The 24933-nt window shown below is 42.7% G+C and overlaps 1 protein-coding gene and 1 long non-coding RNA gene across 2 annotated transcripts in view; one reads left to right on the top strand and one right to left on the bottom strand.

Annotated features, from left to right (window-relative positions):
* Positions 1 to 5885, bottom strand: part of BTBD3 (BTB domain containing 3) — a 33479-nt gene extending 27594 nt beyond the window's left edge. The window contains exon 1 of the mRNA XM_061435619.1: positions 5692 to 5885. The gene's annotated coding sequence lies outside the window, so the exon portion shown is untranslated. The remainder of the gene's footprint in view (positions 1 to 5691) is intronic.
* A 4048-nt stretch (positions 5886 to 9933) lies between these two features.
* LOC133258912 (uncharacterized) overlaps positions 9934 to 24933 on the top strand; it is a 57529-nt gene continuing 42529 nt past the window's right edge. The window contains exon 1 of the long non-coding RNA XR_009740194.1: positions 9934 to 10126. This is a non-coding gene — a long non-coding RNA (uncharacterized LOC133258912). The remainder of the gene's footprint in view (positions 10127 to 24933) is intronic.

Below are 24933 nucleotides of genomic sequence, written 5' to 3'. Positions count from 1 at the left end.
AAAAAAAAAAAACAAAAAACCTCTAGGTAAATTCGAAATAAAAGGATAGATTTTCTCTGTCCTGATGAGAAATTATGATAAACAAAAGCCAATACTGTACTACTGTTTTTCCTATTAAAGAACAAAAGTTTGCACATTATTGCCATTACTATTTGATAATGTTCCAAAAGTATTTTATAATATTCCAAAAGGCTAACACTAGAGCAGTCTGCCATAAAACCAAAATAAAAGGTATAATTATTAGAAAGAAGTAGATACAAGTGTCACTATATACAACTGATTATATAACTAGGAACCCCCAAAAAATAAACTGGAAAGCTCTTAGAATAACAGCCAGGTATAATACAAAGAACAAAATCAACAACCATCTTATACCAACAATAGCCAACTTGATGAACCCTTCACAATAGCAACAAAAACATAAATACCTAAGAGAACCCTAACAAGAAATGTTAGGACTTAATAAAGATTAAGCAAGCAAACAAAACACCTCCGCTAACAGACAGGTCTGTGTAACTTTTCACATCCCTTCAGGAAAACAGACTACTCTATGTATACGTGACGATTCTCGTCAAAGAACCAAAATCACTGGATACTTCTCAGGTCTAAGGATTCATCTGCAGAGGCTTCCAGGTTAAGACGGCAAGTTTAACAAAACATCAAGCATTCAAACATCCTCTTTCTACATGCCACATAGATGTCAGTAAAGAGATCTTTCCAGAACACACGCATCAAGCACAGAAAGACCTGTAGTGAAGATGACAACAAAATCACAAAAGTGAAAAGCAGACAGACAAACAGCAACTCAGCAGACCTGAGAGTGAGATGCCCCACCGCCCGTGAGGAGAGCTGAGAAGCACTCCAGTTTGCTCCAAGAATGGAGGAGAAAGGGTCAAGGCGGGGTAAACTAAGCCCGACTTCCTGGACGCCCTTCCCACCTGCACACTGTAGAGTTCTGGCCCTCAGTCCCAGAGCCCTAACAGACTGGACCTGATTAAGTCTTCAGACCGCAAGAGCACCAGAACCTTCCCCAAAGTGAAGAGGATGCTAAGACTCCAGCCAGAGGCCTCAGGATCACTGGCAGCTGGACCCTCTCCCCAGCACAGGGTGTCACCAGAGGACCAGCTTCTGACCAGCCCAAGAGGAAAAGATGGTACTTGTGGCCCCAGTGAAAAACTCAAAAACCCATCAAGAGCCTAAAGGCTGCCACTGAGGAGCCTGAGGGGATGGAGAGATGGCCACTTATTTTAAGTATTTCAGTACTCTTACATTTAATTACATGCATGTACTACTATAAAGATAATAAGATCATTTTTATCTGAAAGGACAGATGTCTGTAAGTGGGATTTTTAAAAGAATAGTGTGACTTCCTCTAGCAGATATTTCCATATATTCTAAATGTACAATTAAAAAGATTTAGCATGGATTAAGATTAGAGATCAATCACTGATGAGTAAGACCTAAAACAGAATCAGACCCAAAAGTTAGTCAAGATCTTAAAATATAAAATGGAAGACCACAACCCAGTGAAGAAAGGGTGGACTGTCTAACAGATCTGCTGGTAGACAGGGCTGACTCAGGAGGAGAGGGTGCTGTAAGACAGTTCACACCCGTGTGCTAACAGAAAATTAAATGTGCAAACCTGTACTGTGCTAAGTCACTTAGCCGTGTCAGACTCTGTGATCCCATGGACTGTAGCCTGCCAGATTCCTCTGTCCATGGGGATTCTCCAGGTAAGAATACTGGAGTGGGCTGCCATGCCTTCCTCAAAGGGATCTTCCCAACCCAGGGAAGATCTCCCTCGTTGCAGGCAGATTCTTTACCAACTGAGACACCAGGGAGGCCATTGTACAAATCTAATATATATTAAACAGACGTTTTAAAATCATTAAAAAAAAAATTAAATAAATAAAATCATTTATTAAATGATTTTATTCATCAATTAAGAGTACAATGGGCAAAGTACCTGAACAGACAACTCTCAAAAGGCAAATGAATGAATAAAAAGCAAATTACTAATTTCTCTAGCTACCAAAATAATATGAATTAAAATAAGGCCACCTTTTTCCTGCAAATTAGGCAAGATTAAACACTGGAGTGCTGACACTACAGGAAGGCCATCCGGCATGTAAGGGAATCAGTGTGTCCTGGGATAAGCAATTTGGCAACAGGCCTCAGGAGTTATAAAGGAGTTCACCTTTGCCCCAGGAGTTCTGCTATAAATCTAGCCTGAGGCGTCACAGACATCCAGGCTTTCAGACAAGTGCCTTTACCCCAGCTCGACCTGTGTGTGTATTACTTTCTACCTACCTCCTCTGCCAGACTCTGCTGAAGACCTTGCTCTATTTGGTTCATTCCATTGCTCCAAAACTCTATGTTGCAGGCACAATTATTACCCCCATTCTATGCATAAAGGAAGCACAATCAAATAATTAGGTAATTAAGGTCACTTAATGGAAAGGGCCAAGATTTGCAACTAGAGTTTAATATCATATTCCCAAACACTAAAAATGGAATATGTCAAACAAGAGAAACCTAGTTAAACAAACTTTGACATATCCATCATTTAAAATTTTACTTCTGAGGACGATTTAAGGGCACAAGAAATGTCTGTGATATATTCGCAAAGGGGCAATATTTAAAACTACAAATGAAATTAAAGTACCAATTTTGCTTAAAAGTGTATCTATGCAGACACATAAAATGGGACAAATGGAAGCATATCATGCCATGCACAGCTGTTTATTTCTGGATGATACTGCTGTGATTTTTGTGTCCTTAAGATCAGGTGAAGAAAGCTGAGCGCCGAAGAATTGATGCTTTTGAGCTGTGGTGCTGGAGAAGATTCTTGAGAGTCCCTTGGACTGCAAGGAGATCCAACCAGTCCACCCTAAAGGAGATAAGTCTTGGGTGTTCATTGGAAGGACTGATGCTGAAGCTGAAACTCCAATTCTTTGGCCACCTCATGCGAGGAGTTGACTCATTGGAAAAGACCCTGATTCTGGGAAAGATTGAAGGCAGGAGGAGAAGGATGGATGGGGAGACAGAGGATGAGATGGCTGGATGGCATCACCAACTCGATGGACATGAGTTTGAGTGAACTCCAGGAGTTGGTGATGGACAGGGAGGCCTGGCATACTGTGATTCATGGGGTCGCTAAGAATTGGACATGACTGAGCGACAGAACTGAACTGAAGATTAGGTGAGAAGTTACCGCCTTAGCTGCACAGCATTACTGCTGAACTACAAGGTCCATCAGATCAAAGGGTTTTCCACTATTTTTCTTTGCTGAGAGTAAAATGGGGAAAATCAGCCTTACAGAATTTGCTTGATAGTCCAAAAGTTAACTAGCACAAAACACCAGAGTAGAGAAAACTTCTTCAATCCCTAATACATGCTGGAAATCTCTGTACTACCATAAGTATTTTGGATTGACTGATCAAATTCTGATCATCTACACAGCAAAGTTTAAAGATTTCAAAACACAAACAAGCCTGAAGACACGTCTAAACTGTTTTACATCAACAGTTTTAAGAGTTCCTTGCAAAATAAACTGGAATGAGTTGGGGAGGGAATAACTGTTTTGTGCATAAAAGAACAAACATTAAAAAAAAAAAAAACCTGTCTTTGGATATGTGTGTGTTGGGGAAGGGAAGGAGTGGGTGAATCTGTAGAACTCTGCCTTTCCTTCGTTATTTTAAAGTATAACATTACAAGTGGTCTAACTTTTTGCAAAGAATCATGGCAAAGAACTTTCTAGGAATGAAACAATTTACAAGCTGACAATAGTATCTGGTCACAAACTAGCAAAGGTTTTGGCAAGGATGTAGGGTTATATTTCACTTTTAAAACTTCTTAAGTATGTTTTCAGACTTTAGGAAAATGACGCTTACCCTTCGAAGATGCGTGTGCCCCAAAGGAAAATCAAGGTTTGTTTTTTTTTTAAAGGTGCTTTTCATCTCTTTTAGAACTTTTGTTACACAAGTTCTTAGTGCAGAGATTGGTAAAGAGAATCTCTTCAGGGGAGAACAGCAGAGCCGCTCGTATTGTCACTCCATACAACAGCATTGATAAATAATTCTGTAATCACTTAAAAAGAAAAACTGGGACTGTGTGAACACACCTTTACCTGAGCCAAGGCCAAGAAAAGGGAGATTCAAACTCTTTAGAAAAGGAAGCGTCCTATTCAGCAAACCAAAGGTGGACCCGCCCACTTCCCCTGGAAGACCCGTTGCTATGGTAACCCGCATCTCACAGCACCCCCCCCCCCCAAAGAGTCAGACCTTATTGGGGGAGGGGATCCTCCCAGAGGTTGTGAGATGGATGGCTAAAAAGCGGGAGCTGGGGAAGGGTGGGGAAGGAGGCTGAGAGCGAGTTGGAAGAAGCCAAGGCAGCGGTCGGAGAGGGTGGCCTTACTACTAAGAAATTCAACGCTGTAGTTAGAACAATGCCTGGACGCCGGAGTCGTGTTTAGCCAAAGTTTGAACCTTTAGAGACGCTTCCCTCCGTCCCCTGGCGGGGAACAAGCTACTCTTTGTGAGTTCCTGCCTATGGAGAACGAAGCTAGCGTTTCATCTCAGCGGTATCAAACTGCTACTTCGCAAAACTCAAAACTTGACTTTCTTATATTAAACCGGTGCTTCCCAAACTCTGTTGCACTGCTGGAATCACTGAGGGAACTTTACATACTGCGTTTTAATTGGTCTGCAGTTTTGAGCCTAGAGTTTTAAAACTCCCCGGTGACGCTTTCGTGCAGCCAGTTTTGATAACTACAGTATTCCAAGATGTGGCCGAGAGTATTTAAATCAAAGGATGAAAGAGAGAGAGAGAGAAGGGGGAAAGAAAGCACAATCATCGCTCTTTGTCTTTTCACGGCTAATAATAGAAATTAGCTGGCTTTCTCCAAGCGCACACGGGACAATAGGTTTCTTGATAAATAGGAGACCCCGGCATGCCCTAACAATACTTTCTTTGAGATAACAAGACCAGGCAATATAAGTCTCTTTTTCCCAAGAGAGCAAATACCCTTCTTAACAAAACACCAAACCTGCACATCTATCTCAAGAGCGAATGGGCCGTGAACACCGCTCAGAACTTGGAGGACGAGCTGCAGGACCACAAGAAAACCGAACTCGCAGAAGCCCAGCAGCGTTCGCCTGGGCCCCGCAGCCCTCGGGGAGGCCGAGGGCGGGTGTCGGCCACCGGGACCCCCGGCGCCCCGGGACAGTCACTCCGGGGAACTTTGCTCGCGCTCAGCCCTCGGCTCCCAGGCGGGGGGCGCGGCCGCCACCTGCCCGCCGGCCCGCCGGCCCCTCCCGGACCGCGGCCGCCTCCCGGGGTCGCGTTCGCGACGGGCGCCCGAGCGGCCGGCAGGGCCCTGGGGGGGCTCGCCTCGGCCCTCCCCGGGATCCCGGGCTGCAGCGGGCCCTGCCCCGGGCCGGACGCCGGGACCAGCAAGGGACCGGCGCCGTTCCGAGGAGCCCGTCCGGAAGCCGCCTGCGCGGCCCGCGCCCCCAGAGCCGGTGCCCCCTACACCGCCAGCCGCGGCCCCCACGCCCCGCGCCGCGCCCGCAGCCCGGCCTCGACCCACCGCGCTCTGCCCCTGCGGCCCGCGGTCGGGCGCGCGCCCCAGCTCGGCGGCCCGGCGCTGCGCACGCGCGGAGGCGCCCGCCCGCCTCCGCCCTCACTCACCGCGCGCCGGTCCCGTCTCCGCAGGCGGCGCCGCCGTGCGCACCGCACACCGCACTCCGCTCGCCGCCCGGGGCGGGGGCCGCTGCTCAGGCCCCGACCAGGGCTCTCGGGGATGCGGCGCCCGGCGGGCTCGGCGGGGACCCGCACGCAGGGTACGCTCCGCGGGGCCGCGCGCGCGCCCGAGCGCGGGGGGCGGGGCCGAGAAGTGCGCGCGCCCGAGCGCCGGGGGCGGGGCCGAGCGGTCCGCGCGCTCCGAGGCGCCCCTGGATACCGGGCATGCGCACTGCCCTGCCTGCCCCTGCCCTGGTGGCGGCGGGCGCTGACCCTGGACCAGTGAAACCTAGGCCGGTGGACGAGCGCCAAAAGGCACCCTTCACGGAGAGGCAAGTTAGCCCTTATCCCACAGGTTGCAGTCTTTTACTCGGTGTCATTTGTCAATTAAGGTGTTAGATATTTATTGAGCACCTACATTGGTAGTAGAGCCTTCGTGCAGAACGCGGGACATACTCAGGTCATGGGGAACCTATTGCATTTGGCTTTGGGATTCCTTTTCGGACACTGGTTCAAGCCCTCTCTTTGACCAGATGAGAAAAGCGCATAAATAGAGATTAAGTTCAGTTCAGTGGCTCAGTCGTGTCTGACTCTTTGCGACCCCATGAACCGCAGCACGCCAGGCCTCCCTGTCCATCACCAACTCCCAGAGTCCACCCAAACCCATGTCCATTGAGTCAGTGATGCCATCTAACCATCTCATCCTCTGTCGTCCCCTTCTCCTCCTGCCCTCAGTCTTTCCCAGCATCAGGGTCTTTTCAAATGAGTCAGTTCTTCGCCTCAGGTGGCCAGAGTATTACCCAGTACCTGAACCTGCAAACCTTAACGACACTGTTAAGCAATTTGGAGAATGAGAGTTCCCTCTGGCTGGGGTCTTGAGAAAACTTTGAGAAGCCTAAAGGGGAAAGAGATGGAGTCAGAAGATAAGATCACCTGGGTCAAGGCAAAGGCAGAAATCACACACACACATACACACAAAATCAAATAATACATGAACTTTTCTTGGGGCCAAAATTAAACCTGAATGTCTTGTTCATCAGATCAGATCAGATCAGGTCAGTCGCTCAGTCGTGTCCTACTCTTTGCGACCCCATGAATCGCAGCACTGGCTAGGCCTCCCTGTCCATCACCACCTCCCGGAGTTCACTGAGACTCACGTCCATCAAGTCAGTGATGCCATCCAGCCATCTCATCCTCTGTTGTCCCCTTCTCCTCCTGCCCCCAATCCCTCCCAGTCTTGTTCATAGTGAAGGGCAAAAACGGTGGCTAGAAAGGTAATTGATGCTCCTTTGGAAAAGACTGTTGATGCTTCACTTCAAATTTTCGGCTTTTTTCAGTAGACGATTGGTAACTACTAGAGATGTCGGGGAGAAGGGTCCGGTGGTGTCGGGGTCTGATTAATGCCGAATTTTGGAACATAAAGTGAAGACCAGAAAGGAAATTCTCTTGAAGTAGTAGGGTCCTGAATTCAAGTGTTGGCCTCAGGGAATGCATGGACAAGTTTTCAGAGATTGTGAAAGAGAGAATTCCCTAGATTTTGTCACTGTTTGTTCTGTCACAGCCTAGTTTTTGTCACTGCTCGTTTGAGAAATAGCTCTCTATTTCTCATGACGATACCTACTTCATTAGACTTGATCATCAACCTTGGTAGATATTTATTAGTGGATAAATTAGACCTCTAAAATATACAGCTGCTGCTGCTGCTGCTGCTAGGTCGCTTTAGTCGTGTCCGACTCTGTGCCACCCCATAGACGGCAGCCCACCAGGCTCCCCCATCCCTTTGATTCTCCAGGCAAGAATACTGGAGTGGGTTGCCATTTCCTTCTCCAATGCATGAAAGTGAAAGTGAAGTCGCTCAGTCGTCTCCGACTCCGAGCGACCCCATGGACTGTAGCCTACCAGGCTCCTTTGATTTTCCAGGCAAGAGTACTGGAGTGGGTTGCCAAAATATACAGCTACAAACCCTAAATATGGGTTGGCCAAAAAGTTCATTTGGGTTTTTCATAAGATGTGATAGAAAATCCGGAACAAAATTTTTGGCCAACCCAATACTTCTTTTAAAATGAATTTGGCCTTGGGAGAATATACTTCTTCTTAATTGAAAAACAATAGCAACATTAATTTGGGAGATAGTACACAAAATGAAAAATAAATGGATTTTGGAAAACAAAAAGTTCTTTTATAAACTCCAGATCCTCCATAGTAAACTGTTGGATGTTGTGCAATTGTTCAGTGCTTACTGTATTCGTTGGTTATGTCAGGGAGGAAGAAATTTCACTCTACCCGTCTTATGGCTGGTCTAAGAATTCAGTTCAGTTCAGTCGCTCAGTCGTGTCCGACTCTTTGCAACCCCATGAATCACAGCATGCCAGGCCTCCCTGTCCATCACCAACGCCCAGAGTTCACTGAGAGTCACGTCCATCGAGTCAATGATGCCATCCAGCCATCTCATCCTCTGTCATCCCCTTCTCCTCCTGCCCCCAATCCCTCCCAGCATCAGAGTCTTTTCCAATGAGTCAACTCTTCGCATGAGGTGGCCAAAGTACTGGAGTTTCAGCTTTAGCATCAGTCCTTCCAAAGAAATCCCAGGGCTGATCTCCTTCAGAATGGACTGGTTGGATCTCCTTGCAGTCCAAGGGACTCTCAAGAGTCTTCTCCAACACCACAGTTCAAAAGCATCAATTCTTTGGTGCTCAGCCTTCTTCACAGTCCAACTCTCACATCCATACATGACCACAGGAAAAACCATAGCTTTGACTAGACGAACCTTTGTTGGCAAAGTAATGTCTCTGCTTTTGAATATGCTATCTAGGTTGGTCATAACTTTCCTTGCAAGGAGTAAGCGTCTTTTAATTTCATGGCTACAATCACCATCTGCAGTGATTTTGGAGCCCAGAAAAATAAAGTCTGACACTGTTTCCACTGTTTCCCTATCTATTTCCCATGAAATAGATGCCATGATCTTCGTTTTCTGAATGTTGAGCTTTAAGCCAACTTTTTCACTCTCCACTTTCACTTTCATCAAAAGGCTTTTTAGTTCCTCTTCACATTCTGCCATAAGGGTGGTGTCATCTGCATATCTGAGGTTATTGATATTTCTCCTGGCAATCTTGATTCCAGCTTGTGCTTCTTCCAGTCCAGCGTTTCTCATGATGTACTCTGCATATAAGTCAGATAAGCAGGGTGACAGTATACAGCCTTGATGTACTCCTTTTCCTATTTAGAACCAATCTGTTATTCCATGTCCAGTTTTAACTGTTGCTTCCTGACCTGCATACAAATTTCTCAAGAGGCAGATCAGGTGATCTGGTATTCCCATCTCTTGAAGAATTTTCCACAGTTTACTGTGATCCACACAGTCAAAGGCTTTGGCATAGTCAATAAAGCACAAATAGATGTTTTTCTGGAACTCTCTTACTTTTTCCATGAATTAGATTGAGACAAAGTAACAGGAGAAAATCAAAACAAAAGTTTAATATCATATTCATGGGAGAAAGCCAAAAAAACTGAGTAACTCACCAAAATGGCTCAAACCCCACCTTAAGTATCTTCAGTGTAAAGACAAAAGGTGTTACCAGTTGTGGCTGGGACTTCAGAGGGGAAGAAGACAATTCTTATGAAGGTGGAAAAGCAAATGTTTGGTAAATAAATGTTTTCTAGGCCCCGCAGAGACAAGAAGACACTGAGTAGACTCTAGTCTGTAAGCTCTATTCCCCTACCACCCTTAGCACATATTTTTTTTGGCTGGTGTCTCTGGTAATAGCGCTATTCCTGGAATATGCCTTTTATCTGAAATAATTAAAAAAATTTTTTTTTGACTTCATTACACATCATGTAGGATCTTAGTTCCCCAACCAGGTATCAAATCCAAACCCCTTGCATTGGAAATGTGGAGTCCTAACCACTGGATCACCAGGAAAGTGCCTAACTAAAATTTGTTGCAGTTTTGGGGAAGGTCAAAGTTTCTTCCTGAGTCTTTTGGGTTTTATTGTTTTCAGTTTGAAAAAAATCTGCATACTAAAGAGACATTTGGGATGGCAAATTTTGTTCCCCTGCAGTAGCATGGAATCATAATATTTACCTTGTATGATGGTTAATTTTATGTGTCCATTTGGCTAGGCCACCACTGTACGCAGATATTTGGTCAAATATTGTCTGCATGTCTATGTGAAGTTGTTTTTTTTCAGGTGAGATTGACATTTAAGTCAGTGGACTTTGAGTCAAGCAGATTGCATTCCATAATGTGGGTGGCCTTATACAACAGAAAAACACTGAACTCCCTTGAAAAAAAAAAGAGTTCTGGACTTGAACTGCAACTCTTCCCTGGGCCTCCAGCATTCCCGCTCACCCTGAAGATTTTGGACTTGTTGGCCTCCGCAATCATGTGAGTCAATTCCTTATGAGTCTCTCTCTTTTTCTCTCTCTCTAGTTGGTTCTGCTTCTCTAAAGAACCCTGGGTAATATACCTTGTGTAGTTATGAATATAACGGAAGATAATTATCATCTGAATCTAAAAAGTGGATATTATAATCTTTAATTTATACTGTTGTGAAAAGTTAAATAAAGATGAGTAAGGCACCCAGCAGATGTTAGGGTCTGAATAAATGGCAACTACTATTACTTTTGAATGAATACCGAAGGTAAAAACCAAAAAAGGAGAGAAAGTGGCTATTGAGCCTGTGAGATTTTCCTCAGTTCCCTGGGTAATATTATTAAATTTTAAAAATTGATTTAAGAGATAACAAAATTTTGGTCTCTCTAGCTGTGATATACCAAAAAAGGTGATACACCAAAAAGGTGATAACATATGAAGATTTTAATTATTTGCAAATAAATGCCTAATAAGTCATTAGCTAAAGATCACTGTACCAGACATGCAAAGCAAAGATATGAATTCACATCTGAGCATTTTATTTCAATTCAAGTGCCAGTTCAATTAACTCTACTGGCTACTAGGAAAGAGAAACCTTAAAAGTGTTTACACTGGAAATACTTCCCGACCTCAGAGTAGGTGCGTGATATAGCACTCAATCAGTGCGTTTATTGAATCCCTTTTGGGACAAGCCTATAGCTATTAGGAGCATGCAAAAATGGATAAGATATCCCATTTAATCTACAAATATTGCCATTTATTACATACTAGGCAACATTCCTGACCTCGGGGAACTGATCAAATAGCCTGTGAGTAACCATAGCTGTAATTTAAGGCAGAATGTGGCAAGAGCCTCAGGAGGAACATAGATGATTGAGCTATTTGTTACCTCGTTCAAGAGGCTGATGCTGGGGGCTCCCTTTTCCATCCTGCCTCCATTGTGAGCCCCAGTTTTGCACAATTTGGTTTGATGCAAACCAGTGGAACAGAGGAGTATCTTTTAAAAACGTTTTGAGCAAAGTGATGAATATTAAATAAAATAACCTTCTGATTCCCCTGACTCACTCACTCCAGAGCTTACAGGGTATAATAAGAAAGGGTGCGGCAGGCCTCTTCAAGCCATTCAGAGGTGAAAGCTCCTCTTTTCTTCATTGTCTTTCTTTTCATGTCGAAGCTGTTGTTTTGTTTAAAGGGGAATTTACTTTAGAGGTAAAAACAGAAAACAAAAACAAACCTAAGGTAAATTCCCCTGGTCTCATGAAGATTTATGAGGAAAATACATAAAAAAAAAACATGACAATAGCAAATGGTGGGGATTGGTGTTTCTAAAATGACAAGGAATAATTGAGTTGGAAACTATAAACCAGGTGGCCAGACATGGCCATCATGTTTACCTGTAGCTGCTGCCATGATGTGACCTCCTTTTTCCTTTTGGCTGAGAATAAAAGATTCCACCATGGATGAGAATAAGCCAACTGTAGGACTGACAGAAGCAAGTGATTTTGGGGAAAATACACAGCAATTTTAGTCATTTTTAAATAATCAGGATGTTAAATTTTATCATAAGAATTTGTGAATATATTCATTTCAGGAGCTTTGCCACAGTGAATGGGAAATAAATTAATCTGGGATTAAAGGAAACTCTATACTAGAAAAGGAAGAGTTTTAATAAAATCGAAAGGAATGGCCTCCAGCCATGAGTGTTAATTATCATCTGATGAATAATAATGATAATAATAGGACATGTGAAATAAGTTAAAAAATACATGCTGAGTCAAATTTTTTAATTTTTAAAAAAAATTACCAACCCTGGAATGCTGCATTGCAAATTTAAGCAATGTGCTGGCATTAAATGGTTTAAAATTAGCTGAAAACACAATTAGCTCTACACTACAGTTTCATACACAGCGTCTTTTTTCTGTGATTTTAAAAAATTATTATTTTAAAAATATTCAACTTGATTAATATCCTGAGTGTTGCCTATTCAATAAAGAGAATTGCAGTATACTTATTTCTTGTTGTCAATGTTGTTTAGTCACTAACAGTGGTGTCCAACTCTTTTGCGACCCCATGGATTGTACCCCACCAGGCTTCTCTGTCCATGGGATTTCCCAGGCAAGAATACTAGAGTGGATTGCCATTTCCTTCTCCAGGGGATCTTACCAACCCAAGGATGGAACACAAGTCTCCTGCATTGGTAGGCAGCTTCTTTACCACTGAGCCACCTGTGAACTTATTTCTTACTATAAGAATATTTGATTATCAAAAATCAAAATTTATTAGAATGCCCAGCAGGCACATTTGCTGTTGTTTTTTCAGATCCTACCTTCCTCTTCCCTTTTAATATTTTATCCCACTGACAAATGTCATTGATTGACACATAGCTTCTCAATATGATGAGTTTGCACATTTTAATTATACTTGTAATTTTAAATCCTAAGTTAACTTTCCATCAGGGCTCCTGTGATGGCTCAGTGGTAAAGAATCTACCTGCCAGTGCAGAAGACGCAGGAGACACAGGTTCAATACTTGGGCAGGAAGATCCCTTGGAGGAGGAAATGGCAACTCAGTATTCTTGCTTAGGAAGTCCCTTGAACAGAGGAGCCTGGTGGGCTACGGCCAATGGGGTAACAAAGAGTTGGACATGACTTAGCAACTGCTGCTGCTGCTGCTAAGTCGCTTCAGTCATGTCCAACTCTGTGCGACCCCATAGACGGCAGCTCACCGGGCTCCCTGGTCCCTGGGATTCTCCAGGCAAGAACACTGGAGTGGGTTGCCATTTCCTTCTCCAGACTTAGCAACTAAACAACAACAAATTATTTTGCATAAGCAATGATAAAAACCGTGTGGCAAACCCAGGACTGGGTTACAGAGGGTTATTTCTTTAAAAATGAACTGCCTACAGAATATTATATCTAGTTTGCAATGTAAACACATACTTCATTAAGCAACAGTTTGTAAAGTCACATGAATATTAAAATTATTTATATTCTAGTTTAGTGGGAGAGTCGAGGTGAGTGCTGTCTAATGGAAAGACGTGGTAGCCACAAATTCTAGCTACATATGAAATTTAAAATTTTCCAGTAGCATTTTAAAGAGTAAGACTAGGTTAATTAACTTTAATAATGTCTTTTATTTAATCCAGATATTCAAAATATTATCATTTCATCATGTAATAAATGTAAAAAATTTATTAATGGCCTATTTTACATTTGTTTTCATACTGCATCTTCAAAATCCGGTTCGTATTTTCCTCTTATAGCTCATCCTAATACAGACAGCAGTTTCAAATAGTCCTTGATAGTAGCTGCCTGTGACTAGGTGCCATAGAACTGGACAGCAAAGATCTAGGACTTGGTCATTGGTTCTGAAACGTGGCTGCACAGTGGAATCACCTGAGAGAAGATGAAAAGATGTTGATACGTGTGTCATGGTCCCATGATTCTAGTGTGTTTGCTCTGGGGTGTCAGCTGGGCATTGGGAATTCAAAAACAAATTCAGGTGATTCTAACATGCAACAAAGGCAATGGCACCCCACTCCAGTACTCTTGCCTGGAAAATCCCATGGACGGAGGAGCCTGGTGGGCTGCAGTCCATGGGGTTGCTAGAGTTGGACACGACTGAGCGACTTCACTTTCACTTTTCACTTTCATGCATTGGAGAAGGAAATGGCACCCCACTCCAGTGTTCTTGCCTGGAAAATCCCAGGGACGGGGGAGCCTGGTGGGCTGCCGTCTATGGGGTCGCACAGAGTCGGACACGACTGAAGCGACTTAGCAGCAGCAGCAGCAGCAGTTTTATTTAAGACATTATCAAAACTTTAATGTTATGAAAGCAGTGTCAATTGTCCTTGAAACCAATAGAATTTAAAAATCATGCTGAAACATACTAGTGATGTGCCATATATGGCACATGTGCATCACTAGTATTTTTTTAAATTTTAATTATTTTTGGCTGCACTGTATCTTTGTTGCTTCTTGCAGGCTTTCTCTGCTTTTGGACAGCAGAGAAAGGGTCTGCTCTCTCGTTGCTGTGTGGGCTTCTCATTGTGATGGCTTCTCTTGTTGCGGAGCATGGGCTCCAGGGCGTGCAGGCTTCAGTATTTGCAATGCCTGGGTTTAGCTGCTCTGTGGCACGTGGGATCTTCCCCGATCAGAGATCAATCTCATGTCCCCTGCATTGGCAGGTGGATTCTTATCCACTGTACCAGCAGGGAAGTCCACTGCTGCTGCTGCTGCTAAGTGGCTTCAGTCGTGTCCGACTCTGTGCGACCCCATAGACGGCAGCCCACCAGGCTCCCCCATCCCTGGGATTCTCCAGGCAAGAACGCTGGAGTGGGTTGCCATTTCCTTCTCCAATGCATGAAAGTGAAAAGTGAAAGTGAAGTCGCTCAGTCGTGTCTGACTCTTAGCGACCCCATGGACTGCAGCCTACCAGGCTCCTCCGTCCATGGGATTTTCCAGGCAAGAGTACTGGAGTGGGGTGCCATTGCCTTCTCTGAGGGAAGTCCACTAGTATTTCTTAATAAAATTAACGGTTGCTAATAAGATTTCGAGTTTTGGTTATCTGGCCATGAATTCAGCTGTAACATGGACAATTCCAGTCAAGATTTAACTTCAGTTCTTAATGAGAACTGTTAAGTATGACATTTCTGTATTTGTTCCCTGGAATTTTTAACTTTATGTTTGTTTAGCAAATCTCTTAATAGAGAAATTACCTCTGACAATGGAATCACAAAATTTTTCTATGATATCTGCATTTATTTAATATGTTTAACTCTTGTGTCCAACTTCTTACTGAAAATATAAGAGCTAACCCACATTCATGACAAATATTTCCCTCCTGGTTTCTACTCTGTGATTGTTGATTATCTGTGCTTCATATATTAGATATATTCTAATACTGCTTAGTAACAAACCACTTTAAGAGTTAGTGAATTTAAAACAACAACCTTTATTATCAATACTTCCATCAAGCCTCTGAGTCTGCTCTGCAATTCTGCTCTGGGCCAGGCTTGCCTAATCTTGCCTGAACAATCTCAAGCATCCTGATTTAGCTGGTAGGGTGGGTGTCTGGAGGCTAGCTGGTCTAGACTGGACAACTGGAATAACCCAGCGCTGTTCCTCGTGGTCTCTGATCTTCCAGCAGGCTAGTCCAGTGTGTTCTCACAGCAGTGGTGGCCTTCCAAAAACTAAAAGTATGAAGGCATATTTTAAAGCATCTGACTGCATGAAGTTGACACTGTTTCATTGGCCAAAGTAAGCCACTGGCAAGCCCAGAGGGGATACAGGTAGATTCATTCAATCTGCCATGCCTTGGTCCTATTTGATTAGTCTTATCACACTTGATTCTGTGTATTTCCAGTTGCTCTTACTCTGCAGGGTATGTTGTTGTTGTTTGTTTTTTATAAATCTGCTCTGGGTATTGCAGTGTTGAATATCTCCTCCTGTTGTAGATAGGATTTCTCTTTCTCTGAGTGTTGCTAGTATCCTTTTGTCTTATAGAACTTTTCTTTGGGGTTTAGTCATTTTTATACTTTTAAAACCTCTTTTTAAAATTGATTCTATAGATGAATAGGAAAAACAAATACAATCTTTGATCAGCCCAACAATCAGTAAACTGATATAATATGTTCAAAAGACTGTGCATTGTATTGAGTTCCAAAAATGTTTCAAATGCTTTATATTTCATCAAAATTCTTAACCTGATTTCAAAATCATTAAGTGAACCAATGCTTATGTACATACAGTGTTGATAAATACTCCCTACTTGTCTGTTATCCATTTAACATTTGTAGTTCACATGTGTGTTTTCCAATGTATTTATTTGTAATTAATGGCTCAATTCATCATATAAAATAATTTCTGATTGAATTTTCAGGAAAACATGCTAAAGAGTAATATAGAGAGATTTTCTTAAAACCAGACTTTAAAGTAAAAGGCATTGGATTTTATCACTTGGTTATATGACTGAGCTGTGTTTTTAAGAAATATAAGCAAGTACATTTCCTTCTCTGGGTTTACTTACTTGGCTTATTTGGAGGTTCAGAGTCCTATAGAAACCTTTATCCTTTTTCTCTCTAAACAGGCATTGTAAGTTGTTTGTTACTAGACTATAACCTTACAAGAGTAAATTACAGTTCATGGAGCTGTGAATTACCATGCAACATTCTAAGCCTACATGAGTAATGACAAAAAATAGATGAAGAAAACACCACCTACTTATATTGCTCTGTTTGCTATTCTCAAAAGGGTTATTACTGAGCAGCTCCCCATAAAGCTGGAAAAGGTATTATTGCTGATCAAATAACTTGGAATAGAAGAAGCCCTGAGGAGTCTAATTCTTCCAAGGTTAGCTTTGTAAGTTGGGAATATTCTGGAATGTGATAGCAAGAAGTTGTATCCTACTGGACAGTCTTGGATTGATTTTCCGCAGAAACAAGCCCTCCAAACAGAATTTAAGGGCAAGTAGTGTCTTTGGAGGTGGTCCAAGGAAACACTGATGGGGACGTGAAACACGGGGAAGTGAAACACTGAACGGGAGCTCGGTGCTGTGGGTGGGGGAACTGGAATCATTATGCACTGATTCTCCTCTAGACCATAAAGAATGAGGTTCTGCTCCCAGTTCAGTTCAGTTCAGTCACTCAGTCGTGTCTGACTCTTTGCGATCCCATGAATTGCAGACACCAGACTTCCCTGTCCATCACCGACTCCCGGAGCTTGCTCAAACTCATGTCCATCGAGTCAGTGACGCCATCCAGCCATCTCATCCTGTCATCTCCTTCTCCTCCTGCCCCCAATCCCTCCCAGCATCAGGGTCGTTTCCAATGTTTCGGCTCTTCGCATGAGGTAGCCAAAGTATTGGAGTTTCAGCTTCAGCATCAGTCCTTCCAATGAAAATCCAGGACTGATTTCCTTTAAGATTGACTGGTTGATCTCCTTGCAGTCCAAGGAACTCTGAAGAGTCTTCTCCAACACCACAGTTCAAAAGCATCAATTCTAGAAAAACTGGCTTTGACTAGACAGACCTTTGTTGGCAAAGTATTGTCTCTACTTTTTAATATGCTGTCTAGATTTTTCACAGCTTTCCTTCCAAGGAGCAAGCATCTTTTAATTTCATGGCTGCAGTCACCATCTGCAGTGATGTTGGAGCCCAAGAAAATAAAATCTGACACTGTTTCTGTTATTTCCCCATCTATTTGCCATGAAGTGATGGGACTGGATGTCATAATCTTCATTTTTGAGTGTGGAGTTTTAAGCCAGCTTTTTCCCTCTTCTCCTTCACTTTCATCAAGAGGTTCTTCAGTTCCTCTTTGCTTTCTGCCATAAAGGTGGTGTCATCTACTTGTCTGAGGTTATTGATATCTCTCCCAGCAGTCTTGACTCCACCTTGTGTTTCATCAAGCCCAACATTTCTCATGATGTACTCTGCATATAAGTTAAATAAGCAGGGTGACAATATACAGCCTTAATGTACTCCTTTTCCTATTTGGAACCAGTCTGTTGTTCCATGTCCAGTTCTGTTGCTTCCTGACCTGCATACAGGTTTCTCAAGAGGCAAGTCAGGTGGCCATTGCTGAGTTTTCCAAATTTGCTGGCATATTGAATGAAGCATTTTCACAGCATCATCTTTTAGGACTTGAAATAGCTCAACTGGAATTCCATCACCTCCACTAGCTTTATTTGTCATGATGCTTCCTAAGGCCCACTTGACTTCGTATTCCAGGATGTGTGGCTCTAGGTGAGTGATCACATCATCATGGTTATCTGGATTATGAAGATCTTTTATTTTTTTCAATAGTTCTTCTGTGTATTCTTGCCACCTGTTAATATCTTCTGCTTATTAGGTCCATACTGTTTCTGTCCTTTATTGGGCCCATCTTTGCATGAAATATTCCCTTGGTTTCTCTAATTTTCTTGAAGAGATCTCTAGTCTTTCCCATTCTATTGTTCTCCTGTATTTTTTGCATTGATCACTGAGGAAGGCTTTCTTATCACTCCTTCCTGTTCTTTGGAAATCTGCATTCAGATGAGTATATCTTTCCTTTTATCCTTTGCCTTTAGCTTCTCTTCTTTACTCAGCTATTTGTAAGGCCTCCCCAAACAAGCATTTTGCCTTTTTGCATTTCTTTTTCTTGTGGATGGTCTTGATCATCACCTCCTGTACAATGTCACGAACCTCTGTCCATAGTTCTCCAGGCACTCTGTCAGATCTAATCCCTTGAATCTATTTGTTACTTCCACTGTATAATCGTAAGGGATTTGATTTAGGTCATACCTGAATGGGCTAATGGTTTTCCCTACTTTCTTCAATATCAGTCTGAATATGGCAATGAGGAGTTCATGATCTGAGCTCCCAGGAAAACTGATTTCTCTGCACTTCCATTCAACTCTTGTTCATGAGTTAAAGGTGGTTCAGACCAGATCAGATCAGTCGCTCAGTCGTGTCCGACTCTTTGCAACCCCATGAATTGCAGCGCGCCAGGTCTCCCTGTACATCACCAACTCCTGGAGTTCACCCAGACTCACATCCATCGAGTCAATGATACCATCCAGCCATCTCATCCTCTGTCGTCCCCTTCTCCTCCTGCCCCCAATCTCTCCAGCATCAGAGTCTTTTCCAATGAGTCAACTCTTCGCATGAGGTGGCCAAAGTACTGGAGTTTCAGCTTTAGCATCATTCCTTCCAAAGAAATCCCAGGGCTGATCTCCTTCAGAATGGACTGGTTGGATCTCCTTGCAGTCCAAGGGACTCTCAAAAGTCTTCTCCAACACCACAGTTCAAAAGCATCAATTCTTCAGTGCTCAGCCTTCTTCACAGTCCAACTCTCACATCCATACCTGACCACAGGAAAAACCATAGCCTTGACTAGACGAACCTTTGTTGGCAAAGTAATGTCTCTGCTTTTGAATATGCTATCTAGGTTGGTCATAACTTTCCTTGCAAGGAGTAAGCGTCTTTTAATTTCATGGCTACAGTCACCATCTGCAGTGATTTTGGAGCCCAGAAAAATACAGTCTGACACTGTTTCCACTGTTTCCCCATCTATTTCCCATGAAGTGATGGGACCAGATGCCATGATCTTCGTTTTCTGAATGTTGAGCTTTAAGCCAACTTTTTCACTCTCCACTTTCACTTTCAAGAGCCTTTTTAGTTCCTCTTCACTTTCTGCCATAAGGGTGGTGTCATCTGCATATCTGAGGTTATTGATATTTCTCCTGGAAATCTTGATTCCAGCTTGTGTTTCTTCTAGTCCAGCGTTTCTCATGATGTACTCTGCATAGAAGTTAAATAAACAGGGTGACAATTTACAGTCTTGACGTACTCCTTTTCCTATTTGGAAAAGGAGTCCAGTCTGTTGTTCCATGTCCAGTTCTAACTGTTGCTTCCTGACCTGCATATAGGTTTCTCAAGAGGCAGGTCAGGTGGTCTGGTATTCCCATCTCTTTCAGAATTTTCCACAGTTTATTGTGATCCACACAGTCAAAGGCTTTGGCATAGTCAACAGAGCAGAAATAGATGTTTTTCTGGAACTCTCTTGCTTTTTCCATGATCCAGCGGATGTTGGCAATTTGATCTCTGGTTCCTCTGCCTTTTCTAAAACCAGCTTGAACATCAGGAATTTCATGGTTCACGTATTGCTGAAGCCTGGCTTGGAGAATTATGGAATAAGGTTTGTGACATTGTACAGGAGACACGGATCAAGACCATCCCCATGGAAAAGAAATGCAAAAAAGCAAAATGGCTGTCTGGGGAGGCCTTACAAATAGCTGTGAAAAGAAGAGAAGCGAAAAGCAAAGGAGAAAAGGAAAGATATAAACATCTGAATGCAGAGTTCCAAAGAATAGCAAGAAGAGATAAGAAAGCCTTCTTCAGCGATCAATGCAAAGAAATAGAGGAAAACAACAGAACGGGAAATACTAGAGATCTCTTCAGGAAAATCAGAGATACCAAGGGAACATTTCATGCAAAGATGGGTACAATAAAGGACAGAAATGGTATGGACCTAACAGAAGCAGAAGACATTAAGAAGAGATGGCAAGAATACACAGAAGAACTGTACAAAAAAGATCTTCACGACCCAGATAATCACGATGGTGTGATCACTGACCTAGAGCCAGACATCCTGGAATGTGAAGTCAAGTGGGCCTTAGAAAGCATCACTATGAACAAAGCTAGTGGAGGTGATGGAATTCCAGTTGAGCTATTCCAAATCCTGAAAGATGATGCTGTGAAAGTGCTGCACTCAATATGCCAGCAAATTTGGAAAACTCAGCAGTGGCCACAGGACTGGAAAAGGTCAGTTTTCATTCCAGTCCCAAAGAAAGGCAATGCCAAAGAAAAGGTGGTTCAGTGACCAGAAAAAAAGGCAAGGAATCTCAATTGCTGGCAATTGGAGGCCAGGTATCTTGCACCAGTAAGTGTGAGGGGATGTGAGCAGGGTAGGTCCACGTGCGTCAGTTATACATGGACACAGAGGGGCATCATCAGGCCCGTCCCAGAGGCCTGGGAGGCTCAATATTGTTTTAATTTCCCTCAATGATAGTCTCTTGTCCCTTGAGTTCTTCTCTGATCCTCTCTGATCTCCTCAACCTCTCAGTAGAGGTATGCCCTAATGATATGCATAGCAGATAGTGACCCCACTATTCCCTGGTTGCTCAGATGGTAAAGAATTCTCTGCAGTGTGGGAGACCTGGGTTTGATCCCTGGGTGGGACCATCCCCTGGAGAAGAGAATGGCTACTCACTCCAGTATTCTTGCCTGCAGAATTCTATAGACAGAGGAGTCTGGCAGGCTCACATGGGGTCACAAGAGTCGAACTTGATTGAGTGACTGACACTTCATGCCCAGGACAACATGGGTTTGCCAAATGACCTAGTTATTTGCACACCTGAGCAGGGCACCTTACATCCAAATTGTTTGCAGAAAGTTTGGGAAAATTGTACCAAGGTATCAACAACTTGGAGATGATCTGAAGAAAGGGCATTAGGCAATTTCCATCCAGGGCAGTTGTTCTCACCTGGAGGAAATTTTAACCCTCTCTTCCTTCCTGGAGATGTTTGGCACTGGCTGGAGACCTTTTTGCTTGTCTCATCATGGGGGGAGGATGGTTAGAAGTCAAGGCTGCTGCTGAACATCTTACAATGCACGGGATTGCAGTTCCCATGCCACAAAGAATTAGCCATCCTAAACGTTCAGTTGTGGTAGCCTTCAGGAACTCTGATCTAGAGAAGAAACATCAGTCAGAAAGGAAGAAGCTACAGGTCGTTCATTCCAATTTTGTCTCCTAATTTTTACTCCCAATTTTTGCTTTAACAAAGTTTCCATTGATTTCTAAAGGTGTTTCTAAGCATGTTGGGAGGCTCATTATGTTTGTGAAACTCGAGTAAATGAATAAAGAAATAGCATTCTGACCTTTTCAAATGTTTTCAGATGCTGGGCACTGAATTGAAATGTTAAATCCAAAGAACCAACTAATGCCGATTAGTAGTGATATGGCAAAAAGGGCAGTTTTCTTTTGACAAACCAAGTCACGAAGGACAGAAAGAGACTGACACTCAGTGATTAATTTCTGGAAATGTGGCTGAACGAATCAAATTATGGATCATTTGATGCCATTAAATTTGAGTTCCTGCATTATATGTGGACCTTTTGCTTTTCAGGCATTCTCAGTGTGTGAAATTGAATGTGCCATTTACAAGCTATCATGTAATTTTCTGTTTTCTGAAACAAAAGCAACAATCTGAGTACATTAAAGACCATTATATAATTGACAAACCTGCTTTTTAAAACTTGATCTAAAACACAATTACTGTCATATGCCAAAGAGAGTTATCCTTAACAGTGAAAAATCATTTAAAAATTAAAATTAAAACCCTCTTTGCTTTATTACAACAAGAATGTCTTCCTTGTGTATGCATTTTCACAGTTTACAGAGTTTCTTTTCTTCATACCTGTTAACTCACTTGATTTTCAAATTAACTCTGTGAATGGAGTAGATATCATTTTTCCCATTTTTAAAATTAGGAAGCTAAAATTCAGAGAACATAGTGTACTGAAATAAAAATTTGGTTGTCGGGAATTCACTGGCAGTCCAGAGGTTAGGACTGTACTTTCAGTGCCGAGTGTGCAGGTTCAATCCCTCACCTGGGAAATAAGATCCTATATCCTGCAAGTCAAGCAGCCACCAAAAAGAAAAAAAACACTGGTTGTCTTACAAATAGCAAACACTAAGGCTTCCCTGCGGGCTCAGATGGTAAAGGCTTCCCCTGCAATGCAGGAGACGTGGGTTTGATCCCTGGGTTGAGAAGATCCCCTGGTGAAGGGAATGACTACCCACTCCAACATTCTTGCCTGGAGAATTCCATGATTAGAGGAACCTGGTGGGCTACAGTCCATGGTGTCACAGGGAGTCAGACACGACTGAGCAACTAACACTTTCTCTTTTATCAAAACCATACGGTGTTGCTATTTGTAAGACAAGCAAATTTTTATCACATCATATCACATCATATTTCTTTGACAGTGTTTAATATCAAATTTTAAAAATGTTATCGAAGTATAACATACGCATGGAAAAGTATGCAGATCATAATTGTGCAAAGCAATTAATTTTCACAGCCTAGAAGCATCCATGTAACTAGCACTCAGACCAAGATGCAGAGCATGACCATCATCCCAAAAGCCCACCACATACCCATTTTGAACACCACTGCACAATTCCCCAGGGTAACACCTTACTTGTTTCTGACAGTATTGGTTTATTTTGCCTATTTTTAGATTTTCTATAAATGTAATCATACACTGTATATCTTTTCTGTCTTTCTTTTCTCAGTGTTAAGTTTCTGAACTCCATTCAGATTTTGGGTTTGGTTGTAGGTCATTCGGATTATTCATCCCATGTGTGACTATTTCAAAATTTCATCGTCCAGTGTGACCATTGATGACCATGGTGGCTGTTTTCCAGCCACAGTGGTGTACATGTACATGTGCTTGGTGAACACAGGGACATATTTCCACTGGACTTAAACCTAGAAGGGCAACCCACTCCAGTATTCTAGCTTGGAGAATCCCGTGGAGAGAGGATCCTGGCTGGCTACAGTCCATGGGTTTGCAAAGACTCGAACACAACTGAGCAACTAACACATATATACCTAGAAAGAGGATTGCAGAGTCAGAGGATTTGTGTATGACATCTTAGTAGACATCACTCAACAAATTTGTTGTACAAATTTACAATTCCAACAGTCATTGTGTGAGAGTCATTTCTTATCCTTGCCAACGCTTCATCTTATCTGTCATTTTTCATCTTATTCCTTCTGTTAGGTGTGGTATCACATCATAAAGATACTGCATTTTGTTTTAATTTAGTCTAATTTTTAAAAAGCATAATTTCTTTTATTTGAATACTCTGTTGGTACAGAGAGTGCAGAGGATGAAGACTTTTTAAGAAAAAAATAACACTGGCAGCAATACAATTAAAATGGGAAAAAACATAATTTCAAATATAACACAAATCACAGATACATTAGCATTCTCTAAAGCCCACTCAGGGCAGGCCATCATCTGATAAGTTGTAGTTTAATTTAAACACAGCACAGAGTTGGACACGACTGAAGCGACTTAGCAACAGCAGCAGCAGTAGCAGCAAGACATGAATATTTGGAACTATCAAAAAAAAATACCACAATTATGAAAGATGACCCAGAAAATCAAAGAGTGTATCATGATTAATTAAATATCTTTATTGGAACCAGCATGTGAAAATTAGAAAACAGTGAAACCATTTGCTTAATAAAACACCTCAAACAAGGTTTCTTTTATGAAGTGAAAGTGAAGGTGAGTCGCTCAGTCATGTCTGACTCTTTGCGACCTCATGGACCATACATTCCATGGTATTCTCCAGGTGAGAATACTGGAGTGGGTAGCCTTTCCCCTCTCCAGGGTATCTTCCCAACCCAGGGATCAAACCCAGGTCTCCTGCATTGCAGGTATATCCTTTACCAGCTGAGCCACAAGGGAAGCCCAAGAATTCCGGAGTGGGTAGCCTATCCCTTCCTCAGGGGATCTTCCCGACCTGAATCAAACTGGGGTCTCCTGCATTGCAGGTGGATACTTTACCAACTGAGGTATCAGTTTGTACCATAAATAAGACTGTGTTGGACATTCCATGTTGAAATTTATCTTTCCAATACAAAAAATAGGCTCTGCCTATTATAGCAGGATGACACAAATTTAGTTTTCAGTTTCTCCAGATTCCCAGAGTGAAACAAGAGCAGCAATGAAACAAGTCTCAGGATCATCTGAGACTTCAACCAGCAACCAGCACAGCTGGTGTGATTTTCTCAGATCTCCTTAAATGTCATGCCCATTACAGTGGCCAAGAACAAAGCTGTTAAAGTGATAGTTTACCATCTCACTTTTCATTGGAGACACAGTAAGCTCCATTGTTATTGTTTGGTTCCTTTGTCATGTCCCACTCAGTCTTTGTGACCCCATGGACTGGAGCACGCCAGGCTCCCCTGTCTTTCATCATCTCCTGGAGTTTGCTCAAACTCATGTGCATTGAGTCAGTGATGCCATCCAACCATCTCATCCTCTGTAGCCCCCTTCTCCTCCTGTATTCAGTCTTTCCCAGCATCAGGGTTTTTTCTAATGAGTCGGCTCTTCACATCAGGTGGCCAGAGTATTGGAGCTTCAGCTTCAGCATCAGTCCTTCCAATGAATATTCATAGTTGTTTTCCTTTAGGATTGACTGGTTTGATCTCCTTACTGTCCAAAGGACTCTCAAGAGTCTTCTCCAGCATGACAGTTGGAAA

This window comes from Bos javanicus, chromosome 13 (assembly GCF_032452875.1).
Source record: "Bos javanicus breed banteng chromosome 13, ARS-OSU_banteng_1.0, whole genome shotgun sequence".
Lineage (NCBI taxonomy): Eukaryota > Metazoa > Chordata > Mammalia > Artiodactyla > Bovidae > Bos > Bos javanicus.
This window is presented reverse-complemented; position numbering and strand designations above follow the sequence as displayed.